The 27,674-nt window shown below is 34.4% G+C and overlaps 1 protein-coding gene and 1 long non-coding RNA gene across 5 annotated transcripts in view; one reads left to right on the top strand and one right to left on the bottom strand.

Moving 5' to 3' along the window:
- Window positions 1–27,674, bottom strand: part of large2 (LARGE xylosyl- and glucuronyltransferase 2) — a 333,000-nt gene that overhangs the window by 78,198 nt on the left and 227,128 nt on the right. For all 3 annotated transcript variants that reach the window (XM_073929039.1, XM_017351916.4, XM_073929040.1), the window contains one exon: window positions 21,394–21,492. The gene's annotated coding sequence lies outside the window, so the exon portion shown is untranslated. The remainder of the gene's footprint in view (window positions 1–21,393; window positions 21,493–27,674) is intronic.
- On the top strand, window positions 270–27,674 carry LOC141378671 (uncharacterized). Of its 2 annotated transcripts, XR_012393842.1 has the most exons (4): window positions 270–502; window positions 621–696; window positions 3,316–3,392; window positions 26,486–27,094. It is a non-coding gene; the product is annotated as an uncharacterized lncRNA (long non-coding RNA). The 2 variants fall into 2 exon arrangements; XR_012393841.1 differs by lacking the exon at window positions 3,316–3,392 and having other exon boundaries at window positions 26,486–27,674.

Below are 27,674 nucleotides of genomic sequence, written 5' to 3'. Positions count from 1 at the left end.
CACAATAGCTCAGTGGTTGGCAATGTCACCTTACCATTCATATGGTATGTGTAAGACTTTTTTTTATTTATATATATATATATATATATATATATATATATATATATATATATATATATATATATATATATATATGTAACCGGGGTAATATTCATTTGAAATTTAATTAATTTCCCCAGTTATACAACCATATTTAGTTTTGTTTGTTTTTAAGCGCTGCCCCTTTAAGAGTTCACGCACACACAAACGCGGAAAAAAAGGTGCACGTCAGATACAGAGAGCGCGGTGTGAAGCAGTTACAGACAGGGGGAAAGAAAGTTGATACAACTGTTTAAGAGAGAAAGTTTGCAGTTTTGTGTTAACTTGGGAGCAGGTAGCAGATGCAGGTGGTGTGAGTTTGTATATCTGCTGGCTTAATTTGCTGCTCAGCCGATCATTGTTCCTGCATGTGAGAAATCTCGGTGAGGAAGGAGAATTCAGAGCACGCTAGTGGAGATTGAGCGTGAGTTAACTTAATAACTGTTTTAAGAGTTTGATAATGTTCCAAAATGTTTGATGATGCTGTTTATTCTCTATATAAGCTGTACATACAGTAATAGTTATTCTTTATGCTGTGTTAGAGGGGAGAAGAGCAGTACACAAGATCACACAGGTGCTAACTGCTAATCGCACGTGTGCTTCAGAGAATCAGAACGAGTGAGTTTGCTCATTTTATTTTCATGGAGTGTGATTATGTGTAAGACATGAAAGTTTTGTTCTCAGTGTAACATGTAAACTTATGTGTGGGTCCTGAACACATTAAGTTATGTAAAAAATGCCTTTTCATGTGAATTATCATATGTGTGATGTATTGTATGTAGTGGAATGTGCTGATTGCTCATTTATTCTGTTTTTGTTTGCTTTATTAGGCATAGATAAGCCACTGCCGTTGTTTTGCACATATTAAATAGTTTATTAACGTGGTTTTGAACTACTTTAAGTCACATGGGGATTTTGAATTGGATGTTTTGAATACTGTCAACGAATTTATCCTTATAGTTATATATACATTTATTTTTCCTGTTGCTGACCTTTTTTATTTTGTCATAAAGCCAACTTTGTTTATTGATTGGACCTGTTTTAAAGCTTGCTGCTTATTTCCCAAACAAAGTAAGTTAATGCTGTGTCTCCTTGAGGCTCAGTCCAGAATAAAAGAATCCATTTTTCTTATAGATGTTTTGGCTGTGTTATTTCCCTGATAAAAGTAGGGTGTTATTGGCCACATATATATATATATATATATATATTTTTTTTTTAGGACAATAGATGCCATTTTAAATTGTACAGAAATCTGTGTTTTTGAAACTAATGAAGACAGCAGAAGTCAATTAATTAATTAAAATATCATAAATCTTTCAAAAAATAAAATATATTGTTAAAAAAAGGAAAAAAGTTATTGCTTTTTACCCAGACATTTAAAAAGAATATATTTCAGAGCAGTACCATGAAACCGTGATATTTTTATCCAAGGTTGTCATTCCGTGATAATTTTATACCGGCCCATGTCTAGTACAAAGAAATGCGGTATAGGTAAAATGTATTAACTAAATTGGCTGTAGTGTATGAGTGTGTACAGTACTGGGTTGCGGCCAAAAAGGGCACCCGCTGCTTAAAACATATGTTGGAATAGTTGGCGGTTCATTCACTGTGGCGACCCCTGATAAATAAGGGACTAAGCCAAAGGAAAATGAATAAACATTCTTAATCCTTTCAAGCAGTCATTTGTATATAATACTAAAATAATTATATTACACCTACTATACTTGCATACACTAAAGAGAAAAATCCTTAGTCATTTTCTTGTTATCTTTGTTATCTGTCACATTGACGGCACATATTTATGAGCTGCACGGATCTAATATAGTGATATTAGATATTATCATATAGTACTACTATGTTCAATAACATTCAATCATTTTTTTTTTGGCTTAGTCCCTTTATTAATCTGGGGTCGCCACAGCAGAATGAACTGCCAACTTATCCAGCATATGTTTTACACACTCCTTTACACACACACACACACACACACACACACACACACACACACACACACACACACACTACGGACAATTTAGCTAACCCAATTCACCTAATACCACGTTTTTGGACTTGTGGGGGAAACCAGAGCACCCGGAGGACGCGAATACGGGGAGAACATGCAAACTCCACACAGAAATGCCAGCTGACTCTGCTGGGACTTGAACCAGCGACCATCGTGCTGTGAGGAGATTGTGCTACCCACTGCGCCACCGTGCAGCCCTTCAATAACATTAACAGATTTTTTTTTTTCATTTTGCCAACCATGATAATGGAGGGGGCGCAGCAGTGGCGTAGTAGGTAGTGCTGTCGCCTCACAGCAAGAAGGTCGCTGGTTCGAGCCTCTGTTGGGTCAGCTGGCGTTTCTGTGTGGAGTTTGCATGTTCCTCCGGGTGCTCTGGTTTCCCCCACAGTCCAAAGACATGTGGTACAGGTGAACTGAAAAATGTGCTGGATAAGTTGGCGGTTCATTCCGCTGTGGCGACCCCGGATTCATATAGGGACTAAGCCAAAAAGAAAATGAATGAATGAATGAATGAATGATAATGAAGATCTCTCCACCTTTTTTATTTCTGTCCCTGTCAATGCATTCACAGTTTCTGTGAAAAGGATTAAAAGTTGTTGGTGTTTTACTGGTGGTGCATTGATATTGTATTACAATGGGGTCTGTAAAGGTATAATTTTCTAGTGAGCTTGTGTTGAAATAAAAAATGGCAAATGCAAAGTGACCATCTCCATCTGCTGCATTGAGCACATGCACAAAAGCTTCAGGTGTCCACGGTTTCCTGCCAGAGCCCCCCATGCTCATGGAAAGCAAACATCAGGGAATTGCAATTTCCGATTCACACAATGAGAATGTCTATAGCAGATTTCTGCAGCAGCGTGACAAAGCGATTCAAGCCGGCAGCGCATGAACACATATCATGACTGAGGCTGTGAGGATTTGGAAAGGTGTACAGCGCTAACACCGAGCTGAAGCCCTGCTGGACGTCTGCTCTGACCTTCTCCGAATTAATCACGACCACTTATGAGGAATATCTTTTGTTCTGGTCCCAGATGGCGTGGCGCAAATCCAATCAGACTACACGGGCTTCACAGCACAAGTCGATACATACATTCACAAGCTGCTTTAAAAGTCTATTGTATAAGAATGAGTCGGCAGTCTCGAAGGTCATAAGACTTTCCATCTCGCCCTGAGCAGACCTTAATCTATATTCTTATGTATTCATTTTTTCAAAGAAATCTTCAAGTCGCTGCTAAGAAACAACAATGTTTTGAACCTGGGAGTTGGTGCACGCAGCCTGGCCTTCAACTTGGTAAACAGACAGCAGATTGGAAACTGACAATACTGTTTTCATACAGATGTTAAGTCACTGTGTGCTGCTGAGACTAGAGTTCCATATATATATATATATATATATATATATATATATATATATATATATATATATATATATATATATATATATATATATATGCTGACAATAGAGTTGCACCTATATATACATACACACACACACACACACACACACACACATGTATATATAGGTGCAACTCTATTCTCAGCATATATATATATATATATATATATATATATATATATATATATATATATATATATATATATATATATATATATATATATATATATATATATATATATATATATACATATACACACACACATACATATACATGCATACACACATATATACACACACACACACACACACACACACACACACACATATATATATACATGCATACACACACACTGTTAGACATTTCTGTAAATTACACAGTTATTTACTGTATTTCACCCAGTGTAATACTGCAAATTCCTTTTACGGTAAATAACTGTATTTACCGTTGCATTATGGGAATTTAGTGTGACGTCGAACAACATATACAGCGATGTACTGTATTTGTAAAAATTCGTGTATTATACTGTATTTTCCACAACTGCTTCAACGCCACCTTGCGGCGATTCGACTACTCTGCACCACATTTTGCCTGCGGACCCTGGAGCAATTCTGGAGGACAATTTATTAGTGTGCCTGAAGAACATACTGGATTTAACAAACTTTACTCTGGTAAGCTGAGGCAGTGTTTCATTTTACAGAATGTTTTGTGGGCGAGAATAGAACAAAGTAAAGTATAAAGTTGGCTATTATTATTTTCTCTGGTTTGGCGTTATTTTGCCCATTTGAGAAATATATCATCTATTAAGATGTTACCTTTATTTAATTTATTACATTAACACTACTATTACTTTAAATAAGACTGTTTATGAATATTAGCCATTGTTCTCGTCATATCTTTTTATTTATTTACATAGGAACAGGTGTTGCAGCGGGTTTTGGTTTAGGAGGGAACCAGAGGTATGCAGACAGTTTTGGAGGACACTTAGCACGAGACAACGGTCCGGCAGAGAGTGTTTTCCCCCAGAAGAATATGAATGAAAGACCATCAAATAATCCAGGTAAAAGCGCATCTGTCTGTGCTGACAACACTCGAAATTGATTTGAGCACCTCTATTAGCATTTGTTTGCTCGGCAACATTAGCTGAAGCGATCTTAAAATGGTAATGTTAACTGTTAGCTAAACTGAGCTAAGTTTATACTGAATTGGACTCAAACTCATTTTAACGTGCAACGTTTAACTTATATTGATTTATACTATATATATATTAGATGTTGTGAACTTATTTTTCTCTGGTTTAGAGTAACTTATATCGTTAGCTTGAGAAAATAACATCGCGACGTAACCTATAAGAACGTTAACGTAAATCTACAATATGCATAGAGGTAAAGTTGGTTTTATATTCGCACATTCGTTCATTTAGAAGACTCTAACGTTATACTGTTTACCATGTTACTTTGAATATTCGATCAGAATTAGCATGCCAGTATGACTTGAAATCAACATTAACACTGTTTATTTGACCGTGAGCATGTTGTACTTTGATAGTCGTTAGCTGCTAAAATGATTTCACTATTTAGAGTTTGCAAATAATACTTTTATGAAATTAAATTATTAAGGGGGAAGTCTGAATCTGCTAATATAAAACCAACTTTACCTCTATGCATTATGCTAATAACCACCTTTTTGCTATTTATTGTTTGCTAATTATTTTTTATCATAACTCTTGACATTTGGTTTAACATAATTGTTGTCCATTATATTTTTTTCTGTTTAGATATGGCACGAGCACAGCACCAGGTTTTGTCTGAAGAAACAAACAGCATTTCGGAGGAACATCTTGATCAGCACAGCCTTATGCTTAAAAAATAAGCAAGACCAGTAAGCAACCAAGGTAAACAAATAAAAAAAAAGTTGTGTGGAGGTTGTGGATTGTAGCATGGTATTCTTATCTGTATTTTTGGCTTTTTTATGGTCTCAATATAGAATACTGGGAGCCTGCCTGTGCAAACTGGACCTCATACAACAGTAAGTACTGTACATCTATTTGTTTCTCAATATAGTAACGTTACTTTTAATACAAAATGTGTCACATGTTTAGTTGCTAGCTAAATAAAAAATCTTTTTCCCTTTTTTATTAAACCATTTAGTAGGGTTTTTTTTCATCTTTGTTTATAATATTTTTGAGCAGATTGAGGTCTGTCATGGGTCAGACATTTCAAAATACAATAATTAGTATTGGGATACATGCATTTGTCTATGTATTAAATGTCTTTTTCCCCATTTCATGTTGCCTAAATATTTTGTAATATTAAATAATAAATATTATTATATTAAATAAAATAATAAAATTTTTTGTATAAATAATTCCAGAGGATGAAACAAAATGCACAGCAACAACCAGAGTAAGCCAGAAGAAGGCAGGAGAAGTAGTGAAGAGAATGACAACCATGAACAACAGTGAGTTATCCTTCTTTCACCAGCTAACTGAGAACTTGGATTAGGTGAGACACTCTCAATAATTGTATCAGTATTCAGTCTGTTTTAGTTTATTAGGAATACTTAAAACAAATAGTCTAATCTGTCCTGCTGTGAATCAACCCATCACAAATGCTTCAATGTTTTTGTAAAACCTTGTTAGGGGAAAAAATAAACAGGACATTCTGGTTAGTTATCTTTTAAACATGGTAGTGAGCAGGTTATGAGCAGGAGCCAGTTGCTCAGTACCAGCTGAAAACTACCCCAACCTAGCTGCCATGCTTCAAAATAATTAACCAGTATATGATTTATTTTTTTTAAACAAGCTTCTTCTATGCTTATGTTAGTCTGTTTGTCCTTATCCAGAGTTCTTCATAATCCTGGACTGGGCCAAATCCTGACCAGATGCTGTGGTGGTCATGGAGGAGTGAATCCTAAAAGACACACGTGATCAATGAGTTTCCGCATTGATCCAATGGGCCAGCCTGACCACCCGCTGGTGAACTTTCAAGCCTCCGGTGCCTAGACTGCGGCCTTGCACAAGTTTGGCTAGAGGAGAACTGGTCGTGCCCAACTGAGCCTGGTTTCACTCAAGGGCTTTTATTCTACACTTTCGTCAGTTGGTAAAGTTTCTTCCATGCCACTGTCGCCACTGGATCGTTTGGCTACGATTGGTGGATCGGTGGATTTGCTCTTCAGTGTTTGGACTTTCAGCAGTGACATTTACTGCTTCAATTCTGAAAACTGGACTGAAGCAGCTTCAATTTACAAGAACTTCTATGTTAAGCTGCTTTGACATCATTGATCTACATTGTAAAAGTGCAATAGAAATAAAGATGAATTGCATTTGAACATGTGAATTCAGACCTTGTTGAGCATTTGACACCAGAATTAGTAATATTTTAAAGTTGTGTTGTTTCTGAGTCGGCTAATAGTTACAAATATTTATTTTTCCAACAATATGCAATTCAGAAGTTTAAATTTTTATTGTACATGTATGTTCTAGTGCTTTGTGTGATTTATTTATTTTTAATGTGTTGATTTTATTGCTTAATGTAATTTTCACACATTTTCCTTAAATGCTTTAAGCATTATTAATATTTTAAAGAATGGAATATTTTGTAATTGTGTCTGGTTTAATGTCAGTAGTACTTAGTACAATTGGTTTTTTTTTTTTCTCAACAATATGCCGGTCAGACACTTAAATTAGTTTTGTACATGTATGTTAATGTGCTTTGTCATTTTCAATGTTTTTTTTCTTAAAATAAAATATTTTGAATGATTGAAATGTAATGTTTTTACACATTTTTAAGCTTGTTTTAAGCATCTCCAATGTTTTAAATAAAGAGTGTTTATTTTGTTAATATTTTGTAATTGTGTCTTTTTTAGGTCTATAGTATTAAAATAATATTAATAAAATTATATTATAAAATATTTAGGACAAAATTAAAAGGTTTACAGTAGCTAACTGTTAACTTAGGTTTTTACAGTAGTTAACCATTTTCAGACACTACAGTAACATGCTGTAAACGGATTTACAGTTGTATACTGTAAATCTAAAATACATTAACTTACTGGCAACAGTGTTGCCAGTAAGTTACTGTAAAAACCCTTTGAAATGTCTAACAGTGCACATATATATATACATAAACACACATATACACACATATATATATATATGTATATGTGTGTGTGTGTGTATATATATATATATATATATATATATATATATATATACATATATATATATATATATATATGTATATGTATATATATATATATATATGTATATATATATATATACATGTGTATATATATATATATATATACACACACACACACACACACATATATACACACACACACACACACACATATATATATATACACACACACACACACACACACACACACACACACACACACACACACAYATATATATATATATATATATATATATATATATATATATATATATATAWAWATATATATATATATATATATATATATATATATATATATATATATATATATATATATATATATATATATATATATACATACATACATGGGTTTCCGCCACAGTCCAAAGACAAGTGGTACAGGTGAATTGGGTAGACTAAATTATCCATAGTATATGGGTGTGTGTGTGTGAATAAGAGTGTGTGGTAAGTTTCCCAGAGATGGGTTGCGACTGGAAGGGTATGCGCTGCATAAAAACAGAGTGGATAAGTTGGCGGTTCATTCCGCTGTGGCGACCCCGGATTAATAAAGTGAGTAAGCCGACAAGAAAATGAATGAATATATATATATATATATATATATATATATATATATATATATATATATATATATATATATATATATATATATATATATACTAGATTATTAGGGTTAATTGGGCAAGTTGGGGTAATTGTTCTATATAACGAACAAATATTGCTTGAGGAGAGCTAATAATTTTGACCTTAAAATGGTGTTTAAAAAAATTAAGCTGAAAAAAAAGAAATAAGACTTTTTCCAGAAGAAAAAATATTATAGGAAATACTGTGACATATTCCTTGCTCTGTTAAACATCAACTGAGAAATACTTGAAAAAGAAAACAAAAATTCCCAAGAGGGCTAATAATTTTGACTTCAACTGTATATTTAATGAGGAAAAAACTGAAAACAAATGTTGGATTTAGCTAATTTGCTAGTACAAAATGAATAAAAAAGGGTGCATCACTCGTCTCGTCTCTTTAAATCTTCTGGATCTCACTAGTCAAGCGAGACGTGCATTGCTCCCGGTTTCATAGCCCACAAAATAGCAGGCGGATTCATGCGCTCACTTCCCCTCACAGTAAACACAGAAACAGCACATGCATATCAATAACAAACACTGAGTTTATTCTGCAACTGTGACATCATTTAACCTGCCTCTGCATTATTCATGAGCCTGTTTGCACATAAGAAAAAAATGGAAGAGGATAAAAACCGTGAGGGAGCTGTCATGTCTCACGCTGTCATCTCTCATTTACAAACAGCATCTCTAACTCTCTTTCACCACTATACATCAATAACACACACACACACACACACACACACACACACACACACACACACACACACACACACACACACACACACACACACACACACACACACACACACACACACACACACACACACACACACACAGACATTGAGGGGTTTCACTCAATCTCACAGGAGCCAGTTAGCACCAGCAGGAACAACGGATATGAAAGCTTTTTTGGATGCCATCTTTTGTTTGAGGATGCATTACTGAGCACTTTGTGTGTGATATGCTTTCCAATGCTAACCACAAAAATAAATAAATAAATAAATAAATAAACATACACCAGGACAAAACAGCCCTTTTTAAAAGAATCTAATTCAAAGATAAAAAATAAAAAATTAACCAGACTTAAAATGTAAATAAAAAGAAAAAGAAAAAAAATAAATTAAAATACTACTACTACAAATAATAATAATAATTTAAATAAATAAATAAATAATATTAAGGATTCACTGTTATTTGCAATTTTTTAAATTATTTCTAAATTTATTATCCCTAGTGATTTGAAATTGTATGAATATTTTAGTAATATTTTAAATAATTTTTAACAATAATAATATATTATTATTATTATTATTATTATTATTGTTATTATTATTATTATTATTATTATTGCTGTCGTTGATGATGTTAGTGTTGTTGTTGATGACAATGATTTATTAGTATTAATAATTCAATTATAACTAAATTATAAATATAAGATATATATTTTTATATTTGCATTAATTTATATATATAAACATTTAAATTGTTATCAGTATCACTAATAATAATTTCTACAACTTAACATACATCCTTTAATAATAAATTTAACAATAAATTATTAGTTCATTACAGTATATATATATATATATATATATATATATATATATATATATATATATATATATATATATATATATATATATATACACGTACATACATACATACATACATACATACATACACACACAAAACATTGTTTATTATTTAGTTGTTTATTTATATATATATATATATATATATATATATATATATATATATATATATATATATATATATATATATATAAATATATATATATATATATATATATATATATATTTTCGTGTTGGTGGTATTTAAATTAATATTTCAGTACTGTAATAATAATAATAATAATAATAATAATAATAATAATAATAATAATAATAATAATAATAATAATAATAACAATAATAATAACAATAACAACAACAAAACATTATGTTTATTACTTTTGCTGTTCCTCTTTTTTTTTTTTTTTTTTTTTTGGCGCTGGTGGTATATTAATTATTATTTCAATACATTATATAATAATACAATTATATATGTATATCTGTAATAACATGAAATAGAGATAAAAGATACAAAATAATGTATTTATGTGTCTCACATAGCACAGTACTAAGCCCTAGAAACACCCAGAACAAAAATCTGCAATTAAAAAAAAAAGTTTAAAAAAAAAAAAGAAAAAAAAGTTGAAATTTCTTCAATTTTATTTAAATTATTTACATTTATTTATTTATTTTTTTACATCTAATGAATTCTTTTTGTTAACTTTTTTATTTAAAGAACAACAGTATATAACTTTTTTAAATAAAAACATAGATGTCAAGGGAGGTATGTATAAACAAAATACAAATATACAAAATAGTCATTAAATAAATATATTCTTGTTTAACCCTGTAACTGTCCCAATTCCCAAAAAAATGTTTGGATTGCATTTCTTAACTCTTAATGTAGCTAGTTAAAACACTCAATGCATTTTTCCCAACACATCCCATCATTTCTAAAATATCAACCTCTACCAAATGGTGGATATGTCGCTTTATGATAAAAGTACTGGAATTTTATATGTATACTATAGAAGAATCAGAAATGATAAAGTGTAAGACCAATTTATTTTATGAATTTTATTTATTTATGAATACTTAATCACGTTTATTTTATTTGAGGTATGCCATAAAATATTTCAGATTGTCATTTAACATGTTTTTTTTTCCTTTTTTTTTTTTACAATAAAACCAAAATCAAGTGTAGTAATGCAACAGAATTATGTTTGTTTAATTTTATTGTGAACCAACAATGCTGTGTAGTGTAAACCATTATTTAAAACAGTCAAAATATGGTCAACCGTTTGGTAGAGCAGGCAGTCAAAGGGTTCTTAGATATTGGTAGTATATAAACACAAATCAGTTAACACAACCTTAAAACTTGCTTTCTTATTATTAATTCAATAAAAACTATTTAAAGAGGAAGGTACATAACATTATGCTTCAAAAGACGCAAGGATTTCAACCAGATAATTAGTCCCGGCATCTACCAGACTCCCAAAACTAACGAGCCAAACCATGACCCCTGCACCCCGGCTCGCTTTAAAGGGTTCAACTCTAAAAAACGAATCATATGCCAGTCAACCGCTTCAAGGAGTTTGTTCTTCAATTACTTGAGAGAAAAAGGAGGGAAAAGTCCTTCCACTAAGACACGGCTGAAAGCCCCATAAATTGACCTGCTAAAGCTAAGAAAGGCATCCGCTTCGTCCCTTTTTTCCATCAAACCCAAGGCATTTGCATAAGACACTCTGTTTGAACTTTTATAATTTGATCAGAGATGCATTTCAGGCCAACGGTGCTGAAAATTGAATCAAATTATGACAAAAGGATGACAGCAGCAGCAGCAGCCTCGGCCGAATCCCAGCGGGCCACTATCTGTTTTCAGAAGGGCTTTTCACACTGGGATCAACCCCGGGATATACCACTGCATTTTACCCCAGGTTATGAAAGTCTTGCTGAACACACTTAGCTGAACACACTTACCATTGCGATATAAAGTTAAGGTCACAAACGAAGCACTAACTCCACTAGAGGCCACTGTGTAAATTTTTGACTTTCTCAAATAAGTTATTGGGGCACGTTTGTGATTTGCAAGTCCTTCTCTCTTTGCATCTCAAATCTGAAACGACTGTTAATGAATACCCAGGATTAACATAGTTAACCCCATGTACAGCTGAAGTCAGAATTATTAACCCCCTTTGATTTTTTTTCTTTTATATATATATATATATATATATATATATATATATATATATATATATATATATATATATATATATATATATATATATATATATATATATATATATTTCCCAAATGATGTTTAACAGAGCAGGGAAATTTTCACAGTATGTCTGATAATATTTTTTCGTCTTGAAAAAGTCAGTTTTTTTTATTTTCAGCTAGAATAAAAGCAGTTTTTAATTGTTTAAACACCATTTTAAGGACAAAGTTATAAGCCTCTTTAATTTTAATTTTATTTTTTCTTGATAGTCTACAGAACAAACCATAGTTAACTTAAATAACTTACCTAATTACCCTAACCGTCCTAGTTAACCTAATTAACCTAGTTAAGCCTTTAAATGTCACTTTAGCTGTATAGAAATGTCTTGAAAAGTATCTATTCAAATATTATTTACTGTCATCATGGCAAAGATGAAATAAATCAGTTATTAGAAATAAGTTATTAAAACTATTTTGTTTAGAAATGTGTTGAAAAAAAAGCAACCCAGGCTCATTCTGAAAACTTAGTCCAGCGGACGTTTCTGGAGTCTGCGAAATACGTCCCGGGAGGTACGTAAGGCTGCATTTCATTTTTTTAAGCGAACGCTACGGGGCGGTGTGACGCCGTTCCCTTTCACGCTTGCCGGCTCACCGCTTACCTCCGTGTGGAGGGCTTTTCCGCCACAATCAGTTTGTTCGGTCAGCTCATCGTGTGCGTTGGCGGACTTCAGATGCAGAGAGGAGTAGTTGACAAAGGCGTCTGGGTTTGAGTCCGGGGAAGAGCGTTTCCAGAAATCAGGTAAGACAAGAACAGAATCCAAAAAATAAAGCGAGCGAGTTCATAACAGGGTGAGAACGTGGTAAAATCTGAAAAAGTGGTTAAAAAAAAATAAAAAATCAGACGAGGGCTTTTCTTTTTCTTGACGGCTTTTCTAAATTGTTGCTCGGGTTTAGGGAAGTGAGCGGGCGGGCAGGTCAATCGGTTAAACTGGTTGGGTTCAGGGAAGGAGGAGGGTGGATCAGCCGATTGGCCGGTCGCGCAGTCAATCATTCAGAACAGTGCGGGCGCGCACGGCACTCGCGAGAGACGTTCGAGATGGGAAAAAGCGCACACAGTGGCCTCTCGCGGATTCGCAAAAACAAATTCTGCACAAATACGTACCTCCCGGGACGTATTTCGCGGTCTATATAAACGTCCGCTAGACTACGTTTTCAGAATGAGCCTGGGTTGAAAAAAACCTGCTCTCCGTTAAACAGAAATTGGTGAAAAAATAAACAAGCGGTCTAATAATTCAGGGAGGGCCTAATAATTTTAACTTCAACTGTATATTATGAGCATTTTCAAACTTGATTGTAGATAACCCAGGATTCCGTTTATTCTGGGTTTAGGATGACCCAGGGTTAACAATTTCAAGCTCTAGAGAGTAGGGTTAACACAGTGTGTCAAAAGATCTGCACTGTTTACGAGGCCAGGAACTGAGGAAAAGGCAGCATTATCACTATTTCCCCCCTTATTCTTCCACCTTCCAGAATGTGTTTTTTTTTCCTGTGGATGAAAAAGCAGAAGTGTGTTGTGCTAAAGTATGTACTCCAGGGCACTGAGAGCTTTCCATTAGGGGAGCATGAATCACAGTGCGCTTCCCTCCTCTTCGGCGCCCTTCAAAACAAAGTGATCTCCAGTAGACTCATGTGAAGCAGCTCCTGCAATCTCTCATTCTGTCAGAGACACCAGCACGGCCCTGGGACGGTCTTTACAGCTTGCATCTGCCACGCTTATCTGAGTTTTGCTGCCGAAGGCCTAAGCAATCCAATTCGGCATTGAAAGAGAGCACCATCAGGTATTAACACAGGGGGTCCCGACGGGGAGACTGGGATAAAAGTTCCTTTAACAACTAGCAATGGCTATAAAACACCTCAAAAGAGCATCTCCTGTTAGGAAGCCTCAGGGCTCAGAGACTGAACATGATTTATTTTGGATCTTTTTATGAAGGACTTTTTCTTACATGCACAGTAAACCTCAGGGAAGAGCAAGAGAAAGGTCAGAGCAGGTGAAAAGTCACAGCGGGTTTTTGGATTCACGTATTAGTTTTGAGGAAAATGGCCTCACTTTACAACTCTGTAAAAGAAGCTTTGAATCGTCAAATGTCTCCATGGATCCTATACAGATCCTAGAAAATAGCCACTTTTCATTTTCCATCAGGCTTAGTACACTATTTAACTACAGAAGAGTCAAGCTACAATTAGGAAAATTATCAGAAGTCTTTGAGCGAGATGCTAATGGTCTAATCTGATTCAATGATTTATGCTAAGCTAACTGTGCTTCCACCTGGCCCGGAGATTCTCTGAATGGATGCAAACATTATAAAAATCAACTGTTTAACTCTAGGGGGAGTTGTAAAGTGAGCCTATTTCAAAAGAAGCTGATTGTTCCATTAAGATTATAATCCAAACGGTTGTTTCTGGGCACTGTTCATCCAAATTGGGCATTTTCTCTCAAGGAGCCTTATTTTTATGCTTCCTGAACTCAAAACAATTTAGGACAAACTATTTCCCCTGGTGGATGGACGTATAGTCAGTAGGTCATTACTCAGCGGCGTCCAAACTTAGTCCTGGAGGGCTGGTGTCCAAAGTTTAGTTCCAACCCCAATCAGACATCAAGCCCTTACTAGGCTTTCTAAAAACATCTGTGTAGGTGTGTTAAGGCAAGTTGGAGCTAAAATCTGCAGGACACCGGCAGGACATTCCAGGGGTCCGTTCTTCGTACGTGGATTACTCAGATAGCTGGATTTGGATATTACCGATTTGACACGATCCAGGATCGTTTCGTTCTTCAAAGCTGACCCGAGAGTTGTTGTCGTAGCAACAGTTCTGCTAGCTTAAACCTGATCGGGAGCAGGTTCAATTCATATAAACAGGATTAGATCGGCTCAGTTCAAGCAAATATAATACAGAAAGTATGTACCGACCGAATTCTGATATTTTCTTACAGTGGTAGTTATATACACTTGGGAAAAGAGTAAATATTTTTTAAACTATATATATAAAGTTATAGTTATTAATAAAATAAATAAAGTTTATATATAAAAAGTATATATATATTAATAAAACTTATGCAATCTGCACTCTCGAAATGAAAGTACAAAGACTGCCACCTGGTGGTGCACAGAGAAAACTTATTGATATGAACTTTTTAGATCGCTTAGTACAAATTGTGTATAATAAACATGCACAATATGTGATTTTTTTTTAAAGCAATAATTCATTCATGCAGTCATGAACATGTTTTGATAGTTAATATGCCGGTGATTTGATGCTTCACAAAAGTTTGAGACGCCTTTACCAATATCAAAATGCTTTTGTAAACAACCAGTTATTCTTTACACCGATTAAAAAAACGGCGACTATAATAAAGAAAATCTTTTCTAAATGTGGAACTAAATACATTGAGATGCATTGAAATACATGATGAATACTCTTGACACATAAAAAGTGTAAAGCCTGCAGCTCACAACAAATGTTGAAGGTTATTGCGTGTCATATTTAACAAACCGTTCACTGCTAATTTGATGTAATTTTGCTCACATGGATTATTGAATATTAATCAGATGATGTCATTACGCTGCTGTGCCGTCAGCCAATCGTTTTATTGCTGATCATGATTTCGAGGATCGATAGATCTGTCCTTCACAACACACGCAGCGATCTCAGATCAGTTTATCCAGACATTCTAATCTGATTCGCAAACTTGTTTGAAGAACCAAATTAGCGAGAGATTAGTTATCGAGATGAAAAGATCCAGGATCTGCCAAATCATCTTAGATCAATTAAGCGAGGTACGAAGAACCGACCCCAGATGACTTTATTAATCAGTTATTTGAGACATTGCAGAGATGTATGGATGCATTCCTCCAAGCTCATGGGAGTCAGACACTATATTCATTCTTTTTCCATTGCACCATGACTTTATATTCTTTAATGTACAGTATTTCTGTTAGGTGAAAAGACTTTTTCACAAAGCAAAGTCGGACCTTACTATCCTAATTAAATCATTAAAAATTAAGGCATGATCATATTTTATTTTGGTAAAATAAACGTAATTTAGAAGCCTCCAGAAGTCAAGTTATTATTTGTTTTGCCTAAAACTTTGAAAGGCGACAAGACTTTTGTCAGGTGGTGTAGAATCAGGGGTGTTCCCACATGTTTTGATAACTTACATATTTATGTAACTACTGTCACAGTTGTCTTTTTTATTTACAAGATATAAATCTGCAATAACTGAGATGAATGAGACATACAACTCAACAATGTTTCTCATCAAAATCTTCCCAAAGCCAAATAATGTGAGATATGCTAATTTCATAGTTTTATATTAATACTGTAAGTAAAAGATACTGTCTGAGTTGCCTATTTTTACTTCTAAGAAACTGAAATGAAGCTGAAACTTAAATCACAAATAACTCCTAACCTCTTGAGCTTTGTGTGCAATAACATAGTTTTTTTTTCTCAGATGATTCATCATATTTATAGTCTTATTCTCAAGTTGCACACATGCAGATAACTTCTGGCCTGCTCGCATATTCATTTTTACATTGTTTGTAGCAACTTTTTCTTTTTATTGGCATTTTCTATCTTCCTTTTAAAGTAGTTCCTAAAAGCAGCATTAAAAAGTTTTCTTGAGTTTTGGAAGATGTATAAACTTCGTCTGCAATGCCCCAGATGATTTCCACAACAAACAAAATTGCAGATTCCAGTCATAAATATTGAATTTAACGTATAAAACAGCATTTATTAAATGTAATGAGCATTTCTGTTAAACTTATTTTTAAATTGATAACAGTGCATGATTCCAATTAATCGCACATGCTTTTTCATGATTAAATTTTCATTTAACAATTAAATAAAGAAAATTGCATATTAATTAGTCTTAAAAGGTTAAAGAACTTTTAAAAACGTCATTTATTATTTTTTATCAAAAATAATCTGGGTTATACTATAACTTGTTTGATTTAAATATATCAATGTTGTCTCAGTTTTGTCTGTTTGTATTTCTAAGATATAACCCTAAAATAAAAAATGTAAAAAAAACTGTAAAATCTAAATTAAAATTTATTTAAAATAAAATTGATAAGGCGGTTCATTCCGCTGTGGTGACCCCTGATTAATAATAGGACTAAGCCAAAAAGTAAATAAAATTGATGATTACATGATAAACAATTTGTACCATAGATGCATAATTCCATGCTGCAGTGAGCCAGTATGTGAACCCAAATTCATAATATTCTTAAGAACAACATTCACAAAAACAAAAATAAAATAAATAGTGTCATTCATTCTATTCACATTGATGCTATTTAGTTCAAGTTAGCATGTATGGAAGGACAAGCCCTGTAGAGTATCAATTTCCTTTGAGTGCTGGTAAGACATCTAGAAAATGTTTTATATATATATTAAGGGTGTCACGATCCTCCAAATCCTCGATTCGATTACATTTTCGATTCTAAAGGCACGATTCGATTCGATTTTCGATTATGAATAATTAATTAATTAATGACCCATTAATTATTTGTAGCCTACCGTTTAAACTACCTGACCTGCATGGTCTTTGTTTTACCCATAAACAAATCATACAGTAAATGAATAAAGGCAAGATACACACATAATTACCACCTGTCAATCACTTTTTCTGCGGGACTCGTGAATAGGCAGTGATCTGTGTCGTTATAATGGCGTCAGTAAAAAAGACGCACAACCAACAGGAACCAGCCAACAGTATCTGAGGTGTTCCCTAAATGACTAAGTACAAGTGAGTGAAAGACTGCTGTCTCAAGCTCATATGGCTGTGTGTGCGTCTGTGTCTGTGTGGTCACGTGATGTGCATTGTCAGAGGTAGAGAGGAAGGAGGGCTGCTCAGAAATGCTACACGCCACTGTGGATGTCAAATCGTTGTCGTTCTAAAATGCCATTTAAAAACAAAGACAGTGTAAACAGGGCCTGAGTGTGAACTTTTCGTGAGCGGATTTGCAACAGGGGCGGGTGGAGGATCGCTATGCCGGTGTTGTCTATCGGCTGAATCGTACGTAATACGTACATAGCAGAGCTTGCAAAACTGTGTTTTTTTTTTTTTGTCGACAACACAAATGTTGTCAACATAACTCACTGGAAATCCAAAATGCTTACACACCGGCGACTTTATTGAAAGAGGAGAGGATTTAAGTTCTGTCGACGGGTCTCCTGCTTCTGCAGTTTAATAAGCACTTCAACAAGCCTGTTTTTTTCCCGCTTGGCAAGCCAAGCTGACGTGAGGGGGCGTGGCAGCATCGAAGATTCTATTTTTTGATTCGATAATCGAAATTGAGCATAAATTTCGATCGATTTCGATTAAAAATCGGAATCGTGACACCCCTAATATATATATATATATATATATATATATATATATATATATATATATATATATATATATATATATATAATATGTGTATCCCTCATAGGTTGATCTTGCATTACCAGCACTAACCCACACCCTGAACCAGCATGGAAATCTACACCAGTGTAAGCTGCATTTATCAGCAGGGTTTGCGGCCCCCTCTCTCAGGAGTCCTTTATTGTTTCTCAGCCTCCTCGAAGCCAAGGGCAGCCGTGGGTTGTGGTCTGCACAACCTCCACACACACACACACACACACGATAATTCTCTAGCAACCTGCCTACACACTCCAGAAACATCAGCGTCAGTCATCTTCCACAATCTCTGAGCCTTTCTGATGAAGCAAACACCACATTTCAGAGAGGCGGTCAAGCTAATACATCAACATTTCACTGTCCTGAAAGCGGATGTAACATGAACTCCCGATGCTACAGCAGATTCTCTAAAGAGTCTGGTGGCAAAGCACCCAAAAGCCATTATCACAGATAAAACTAAATAATGCGTAACAATCAATATTTCACGAGCTCGGCTAATGCACCCACTTAAATGTTCCAGTTACAAATGCCATGATGTTTGTTTGTGGATATGAAAGTATATAAGTGTGCATCTCTGCCCTTTGGATGCAGAAAACATAACATTTAAGTGAGTTGTTTAGGGCTTTAGCATTGCAGTGATTTGTTTCCCTGACAACCACTTAAGGAAGGACGACGGCAGGCTTGATTCCAAGCAAATAAACTGGAGCTTTATTGAACGTTTGCTGTATAACATGGTATTGCTTTTTTTTAACACCTCGTTTGTAGGTGTTAAGGACCTCTCGCATGACTCATGTCCGAGTTTCGACACACGTGACTCTCACATTGAAAAGCTTTGAGGATCATAACAGACAAGTTGATCCACACTGATGTACAGTTAAAGTCAGAAATATTAGCCCCCCTGAATTATTTGCCTCCAGTTAATTTTTTTCGCAATTTCTGTTTAACGGAGAGCAGATTTTTCTCAACACATTTCTAAACATAAAAGTTTTAATAACTAATTTCTCATACCTGATTTATTTTATCTTTGCCATGAAGACAGTAAATAATATTTGACTAGATATTTTTCAAGACACTTCTATACAGCTTAAATTCTATACAAATTAAATTAGGTTAATTAGGTTAACTAGGCAGGTTGGGTTAATTAAGCAAGGGTTAATAATTTTGACCTTAAATGTCTTTTAAAAAATTAAAAACTGCTTTTATTCTAGCCAAAATAAAAAAAAAAAATTTTCTCTAGAAAAAAAAAATATTATCAGACATGCTGTGAAAATTTTCTTGTTCTGTTAAACATCATTTGGGAAAAATTTAAAAAAGCAAAAAAAAAAGCAAAGGGGACTAAAAATTCTGACTTCAACTGTACAACTGAACTGCTAAGATAAAGATTTATAAACACTAACTTTTCCAAATGTCTCCTAGAGTTTAAAAAAATGTTGAGTTTCATAATTTTTTTTAATCCGTTCAGTCGATCTCTGAGACTTGTAGAAGAAGTGTTAGCTTAGCTTAGCTTAAATCATTGAATCTGATTAGACCATTAGCATCTTGCTCAAATGCATATTTTGAACCGCAAATCACAGTGTGCACTGAACCATGGGAGGACAACGGGACGATGTGATTTTTTTTGCACTCCGTGGAGGCGACCACACTCTGCTGTGCATCATGTGGTCCTTCGCCTCCAAGTCGTGCATTAAAATCCTTTAACGCACGACAAGCTGTTGATTATCCCCTACATATTGTCTGGGTTGGTGTTGTATATTACATTACAAAAACCAATAAACCGCCAGTACATGTTATATTACAGACTTATTTCTCTATATATTATTTCTTATATACTATTTCAAACTACTAAAATGTCAATATTAGTGACTTTGTTAAACTGTAGAGTTGAGTTTTCTCTAAAATTCAGCAGCTTTACAGACTTCAATTCATTTTCATTGCAAAATCAGTGCTTACACAGACAAGTTATCAATTAATAAAGACTTATGTGTGCATTATGACTTTAAAACTAAGGATTGTGGACTATAAAATAAATGTAAAATAGCATAGTTGTTATTTTTATCTCAGAATTTCTTTCTTAAGCAGTTTTGGTTGGGTTTGTGATACATTCATGACGCATGGCAGTAAAATATTGCCACAGTCATAATTATATATTGGAGAAAATTGAATGTGCTTTTTACTGCCACTCACTGTACATTTCACATGCAAGAAGTAACTTAATGTCATTTTGCAAAAAAATGTTGCCTGAGGCATGTATTTTTCATGTGCCTGGGTTGAAAATATCCCATGAAATAAGCCACCAAAACATAAAAGAAATAAAAATAATGACAACGTGTTTGTCTTTTTTAGTCACAGGTGCCATTTCACAGAGAGACAGAGACTGGCTTTTCTAACATTTCTGCAGATTGACACAATAGCGCAGAGCTGATCGTCTCAATAATGCAAGGAAAAACAGCTAAATAATTCCATTGTCATGAAGACAAAAAACACATTTGATATTCAAAAAAATAATAATGCACACCACCACAAAACCTCAGTGGCTGGAATACTCCAGCCACAATTGGCAGTGTGCGCCTTATTGTATCGTACTGTATGCTCACTCCAACACCTCCCACGTAATCATGCAAATTGTCCAGTAATCTTTGGCCATGCTTCAAAAAAAAAGTCAAAGTTGAAACATCTCAACCTCTCAGTGCTAGGTCGTGCACACAGCATGGTACGGGGATTTGGAAAACCTGCTGCTTTACAAGGCGATATCAAAGGAAACAATGCGAAAAGGCCTTTCAAATGGTTAAAAAAAAGAGAATAAATCTCCTCTGATGACTCACCAGAATGCGTCCTGGAAGATCTATGAGGCAGAGGAGACGTGCCTGCTGACCCAGACTGAGTAATCACTGAGAAACCTTCACTCTCAACCTCTCTGAAGCCTGGAACAAAACAGAATAAAGGCTGTTAATACAGATTTTAACTACATTAAATAGGCATGCAGTTACCGATACATTCACTGTATAAACAAATGCAGAGTTCTACATAATGGTGGAAAGAGTACTGAAATATCATACTAGAGTAAAAATACCATTACTTGCCCCAAAATGTAGTGCAAATAGAGTAAAGGTATTAGTTGTAAGTATTAGTATGAGTAAAAAGTAGCCCTTTTAAAAGTACTCGAGTAGTGAGTATATGCAGTGAAAGTCTGATGCATCTACATTCAATGTGTGCATATGTGTGTGAAAACGTAACATTCTGTAGTCCATTTAGTTATTGTTTAAGGCCAACTGGCAATTTCCTGTCATCATACAGTAAACATCCTTCACATTTCCATCAGTGTCATTGCATGTTAAGATTTTGGACATCTTCTTGGATACTTTTTAGAACGGTTTAACCAGGCTCGGATTGGCTAATCGGGAGGACCGGGAGAATTCCCGGTGGGCCGGTCCGTTTTTTGGCCACGAGGGCCGGTGTCCCTAGCTCCAAATCTGTTGCAGTCACACTTTTTAAATTAATTTATTTATTTACTTGACCACAGTCTTCTCATTCATTATTTCAGCGCAGCTCTGCTCTTTTTATATATAACCAGCCTGCAGGTTAATGATGATATAACTTAGATGAGTCACTCTTCAATATACAACTGTTGTGGTCCAGTGGATAGCACGTTTTTTTTTATTTTTTTTTTTTTATTGTTAAGACATATAATACTGTTAGGGTTGTTGAACATTTGAAGTTATAAAGCAGCTGTTTTCTCAAAAAAAGACGTGATAGTGTAATTAGAAATTTTATTGGAAATGACCTTATTTTAATATAGTCAGTCGTGAACTGAGGTGGGCCGGTCTGAGGCTTGACTCTCCAGGGCTGAAAAGGAGTCCCACTCCGGCCCTGGGTTTAACGCATTTATTAAGTGCTCATGTCTTGAGGTTGTTCACTAGGATGCGATTTAGTTTCTATGTGCGATTTGATTGGACTGGAATCACAGGACTGATTTTTAAACTCAGATTTTAAAACCCTTTCGGGGATAGGCATGGGCTGGTATAGGATTCTGATGGTATGATAACCTTGGATTGAAATATCTCTATTATTGTATTGTGATCACTGCTCTAAAATGAGTTATTTTTAAATGTCTGGGTAAAAAAGAATCTCTTTTTTCCCTTTGAACACAGTTTATTTTATTTTGAGAAACATTTAAAATATGTTAGAGCAGTAAAGATGTCAGGCTAAATAAATCATTGACTTCTGCGGTCTTCATTAGTTTCAAAAACACAGATTTCTTTACAACTTTGGATATCTTTTTTGCTGGAGATACTGCTGTCGTAAAAAAATGCTGAAAACACATTACAAAATCGTACATATTCCGTAGGAACAGTATAACCAATTTTTTTGCGGTTTTAAACCCTTGACTTTGAGTTATGGGTAAGGACACTTTCATTTTGAGGGGGGAAAGCCTCCCTCTGATGGAAGGAACTTCAGACAAACACAGAGCACCCAAAACACTGCAGTGCTTTAAATCTTCTCCATAAATAAAACTTGTATCAGAGTTGCAGCAATGTTTTATCAGCTTGACATCCTCTGAGAAAACATTGATAGTCGCCTAGCAATCTAGGTAGAACCACACCCCCCAACCCCCTGGGTCATGGTAAAAATTTCAATCGTTGACCGGTCCGTGGTAATAAAAAGGTTGGGGACCAATGCTTTGCACTGTACGCACTGGGTTCCACACAGCTTATTCATGTTGTCCCAACACAAATCGATTAAGTTAACACATTAAATTACATTGAACATAAAACGATTAAGTTGCCGCCCAAAAATTTCAAGAATTATAAGCTCATTTTAAACAATTAGTTTGAACAAGCAGCAAAAACATGTTTTTTGAGTGGACAAATATCAAAAGTGTGCTTATGCATTATGATTGATGAACAAAAAAACACAGAAAACATAAGAGAGAACAGAATGGAGATATCAGAGAGTAACGATGTCTGTAAACGCATCTAATTAAAAGAGTGTTCGACATAAACTCAGTATTCAGTACAGCTGGTGTAAGTGAGCTGATAAATGAAGCACATGGAATGGATCGAGGGCACATTTTTTGAAGCGCACATTTCTTTACAACAGACAGCAATGGGAATTTTGTTGTTTGATTAGATATATCAGTAGTAAAGAAAGTAAATCATATGACCCACATTTAGCAGTATTATGTGATGTTAGGAGAGAGTATTGTTGTATTATTCATTCATTTTCTTTTCGGCTTAGTCCCTTTATTAATCAGGGTTTGCCACAGCGGAATGAACCGCCAACTTTTCCAGCATATGTTTTACGCAGCGGATGCCCTTCCAGCTGCAACCCAGTATTGGGAAACACCCATACACTCTCATTCGCGCACACATTCACTATGGACAATTTAGCTTACCCAATATATAAAACTGAAGTTATAGTTACTACGGCTACAGTGCTTCACGTTTTCTTTGTGAATTTCCAACTAAAACTGGACAAAAGGTGGATTGGATTACTTGTTGGTGAAAATTGATCACACTGGATCAGTATGTCGTGTGGCGCAGAGTGGTCGTCCACACAATGTCCATACTGTTGAAATTATCACCACTGTCGAAGACGATACAGAGCCAAGAGGACGCACCACGCACCCTTCGCACTGTCTAACAGATTGCACAGGAGTCTGGCAATTAATGACTCCGATATATAAACGTTTCTTTTTTCTGTGCATGCTAATTTAGTTTACATGTAAATTAAATGTAAGCGTTCTGTCAATATTTGGGTTATCATTGTTTAACAAGGTAATATGGTGATATAAATCGGGTGAGGTGAAAAACGTAAACATATCATATAATTTCATCTATTTGCCACCTAATTGCAAAATATAATTAAAGTTGGAGGTATTTTGACAAATATTTCTATATATATATATATATATATATATATATATATATATATATATATATATATATATATATATATATATGTAGTTGAAGTCAGAATTATTAGCCCCCCTAAATTATTAGACCGCTTGTTTATTTTTTCCCCAATTTCTGTTTAATGGAGAGAAGATTTTTTTCAACACATTTCTAAACATAATAATTTTAACAACTCTTTCTAATAACTGATTTATTTTATCTTTACCTTGATGACTGCAAAAAATATTTAACTAGATATTTTTCAAGACACTTCTATACAGCTTAAAGTGACATTTAAAGGCTTAACTAGGATAATTAAGTTAACTAGGCAGGTTAGGGTAATTAGGCAAGTTATTGTATAACAATGGTTTGTTCTGTAGATTATCGAGAAAAAATATAGCTTAAAGGGGCTAATAATTGTCCCTAAAATGGTTCATAAAAAATTCAAAACTGCTTTTATTCTAGTCGAAATAAAACAAATAAGACTTTCTCCAGAAGAAAAAATATTATCAGACATACTGTAAAAATGTCCTTGCTCTGTTTAACATCATTTGGAAAATATTTTAAAAAGAAGAAAAAAATCGAAAGGGGCTATTAATTCTGACTATATATATTTTCCAAATTACGTTTAACAGAGCAAGGAAATTTTCACAGTATGTCTGATAATATTTTTAGTTTTATTTGGTTTATTTTGGCTAGAATAAAAGTTAATATTTTAAAAACTATTCAAATGTCAAAATTATTAACCCTTTAAGCTATATATTATGCCAAATCTTTATGGATAATCACAGAATACATTGGAAAGTTTCTTTGATACAGCATGTTTTGAAAGCTTAAACTGAGTTCACCACAAGTATTAAGGTCTCAATCTTCATTTAGGCACCTCTGTATCTCTGTATGTTATGGTATAAATTGTAACAAGTTATTCACTGTAGTTTACTAACATAGTGTTCAAAAGTTAAGTGTACACTTTTAAAAGCATGGCTTAATGCAGTGCTTCGCTATTTAAACGAAACGTACAAACAAAGACAGAGTAATTAAACTCAACAAGCAATTTTACTTTTACATAACTTAATAAGCAAATCTGTCTGATCTTAAAGGAATAGTTCACCAAAAGATTTACAATTTCTCACTGTTTACTCACCCAAGAGTAAGCCAATAGTTTATTTCTTCTGTTCAGAGAGTATTTGGAAGAAAGCAAAAACCTGTAACCCAGGGGTGTCAAACTCAATTCCTGGAGGGCCGAAGCCCTGCTCAGTTTAGTTCCAACCCTGCTCCAACACACTTACCTGTAGGTTTCAAACAAGCCTGAAGGACTCAATTAGTTTGATCAGGTGTGTTTAATTAGGGTTGGAACTAAACTGTGCAGAGCTGCGGCCCTTTTGGAACTGAGTTTGACACTTGTGCTGTAACCATTGAAAACAAAATACTATGGAAGTCAATGGTTACAGATTTTTTAACATGTTTCAAAATATCTTCTTTTGGGATTTTGGGATTAATTCCAAATAAAAAAACTACCATAAAAACTTTTTAAAAAGCATTTTTACAAATCCAAAAAGGAGTGTTTGGCTTTACAGTATCAGAACAATACCTCGATAAGAAAACGGTGAGTCAGATTTATCTTTGGCTGAATAACATCTTTAAAAATATTACATAAAACAAGGTGCAAAGTTGAACTCGCTGCATCCACTCCCGCACACACCTACAGTACTTATGATTTGCTGCTAAAAACAAAACTTGGCACTTATGAAGTGGGTTAACAAATCAAGAGAAACGTTCCAAGCACTTAAATTTCCTTCAAAGTGCTTGAGATTGTTTGGATGCGACTTAACAAGTAAAGTCATGGATATTGATTGAGGCTGACTAAAGGAAAGGTCAAGCGCAGGGCCGTGCGGTGAGCCAATCATAAGCAGATCCAGCATCTGTGCTCCGCGGGATGGCATCATTTCAGCACGCAGCTCTGACTCACACGTTTGTTTGGCTGTAAATTAAACGTGCTTTATTTCTCACTGTTCCTCTCCAGGCAGGGACATATTGTGTCCTCCTACCTCCAACGAGAGCCTGTTGAACTGAGGATAGCACATCTCTAAGCTCCAGCTGAGAAAGCGTGAGCTGTGTGCAGGCCAGAGATGTTATAAAGAGGAGACGGGCCAATGCTAGAAGAATGAAGAGGGGATTTGCAGGAGTGGGGGATTAATGCCGTCTATAGTCTAGGTTGGTTAGTGTTGATTTAGCTCTGGCTAAATGCTACAGTGCTCAACATGTATAAGTACACCCCTTACAAATCTCTCATTTAAATTAATATTTTCTTTAGGAAGCTTTAGAATATTATATTTGTGCATACACATTCGATTAAGCAGTCTTGAAGCCAAATCTGGAGCTAATCTAACAAAATAACTTATGATGACGGTCCAAAACACCCAAATTTATATGTAAGGGAAATTTAATAAATACAAGTTTTAGTTTTATTTTTAAAGAGCAAATTTCAAGAGAAACACAAAATGTATAAAATTTCGTTGATATTTTGTGGTTTGTAATTTAGTTTTTCCAATATTTTGTGTGAATTTCAATGCATTGTCTTTCTATGTCTACACTGTTAAAAATTATTCTTATAAAATTAGTCAGTCATGACAAGATGTTCTCAGCTAATTGTAACTTATCTAAGTTAATCATGTTCTAACTTAATTTTATAAGTTACACAAGCTGCTTGATATAATATGAGTTCAAAGGAGTCATAAGTATGGCCAGACAGAATCTGCAAACATGTTTTGCTTTTTCTGCAGAATATTTGGTAAAAAATCTGAGGATTTATGCAGAATGATTTTGGGAGTATCATCACTACAAACTTAAAATTCATTCATTCATTCATTCATTCATTCGTTCATTCATTCATTCATTCATTCATTCATTCATTCATTTTCTTGTCGGCTCAGTCCCTTTACCGCATGTCTTTAGACTGTGGGGGAAACCGGAGCACCCGGAGGAAACCCACGCCAACGCAGGGAGAACATGCAAACTCCACACAGAAACGCCAACTGAGCCGAGGCGAATTTGCCCGCACAAATTTAATATATAAAATAAAATAACATTTTTTTTTTTACTTGTATTTAATGTTTACAATGCAAATCCAATTAGATCCACTTATTTGGTAAACAAAGCAAATCTCTCATATAATATCTCTACTAAAAGACAGAAAATACAAGCTGTATTGT

This window comes from Danio rerio, chromosome 18, assembly GCF_049306965.1.
Source record: "Danio rerio strain Tuebingen ecotype United States chromosome 18, GRCz12tu, whole genome shotgun sequence".
Classification (NCBI taxonomy): domain Eukaryota; kingdom Metazoa; phylum Chordata; class Actinopteri; order Cypriniformes; family Danionidae; genus Danio; species Danio rerio.
The sequence above is the reverse complement of the archived record's forward strand: the minus strand, read 5'-3'. Positions and strand labels throughout refer to the sequence as shown.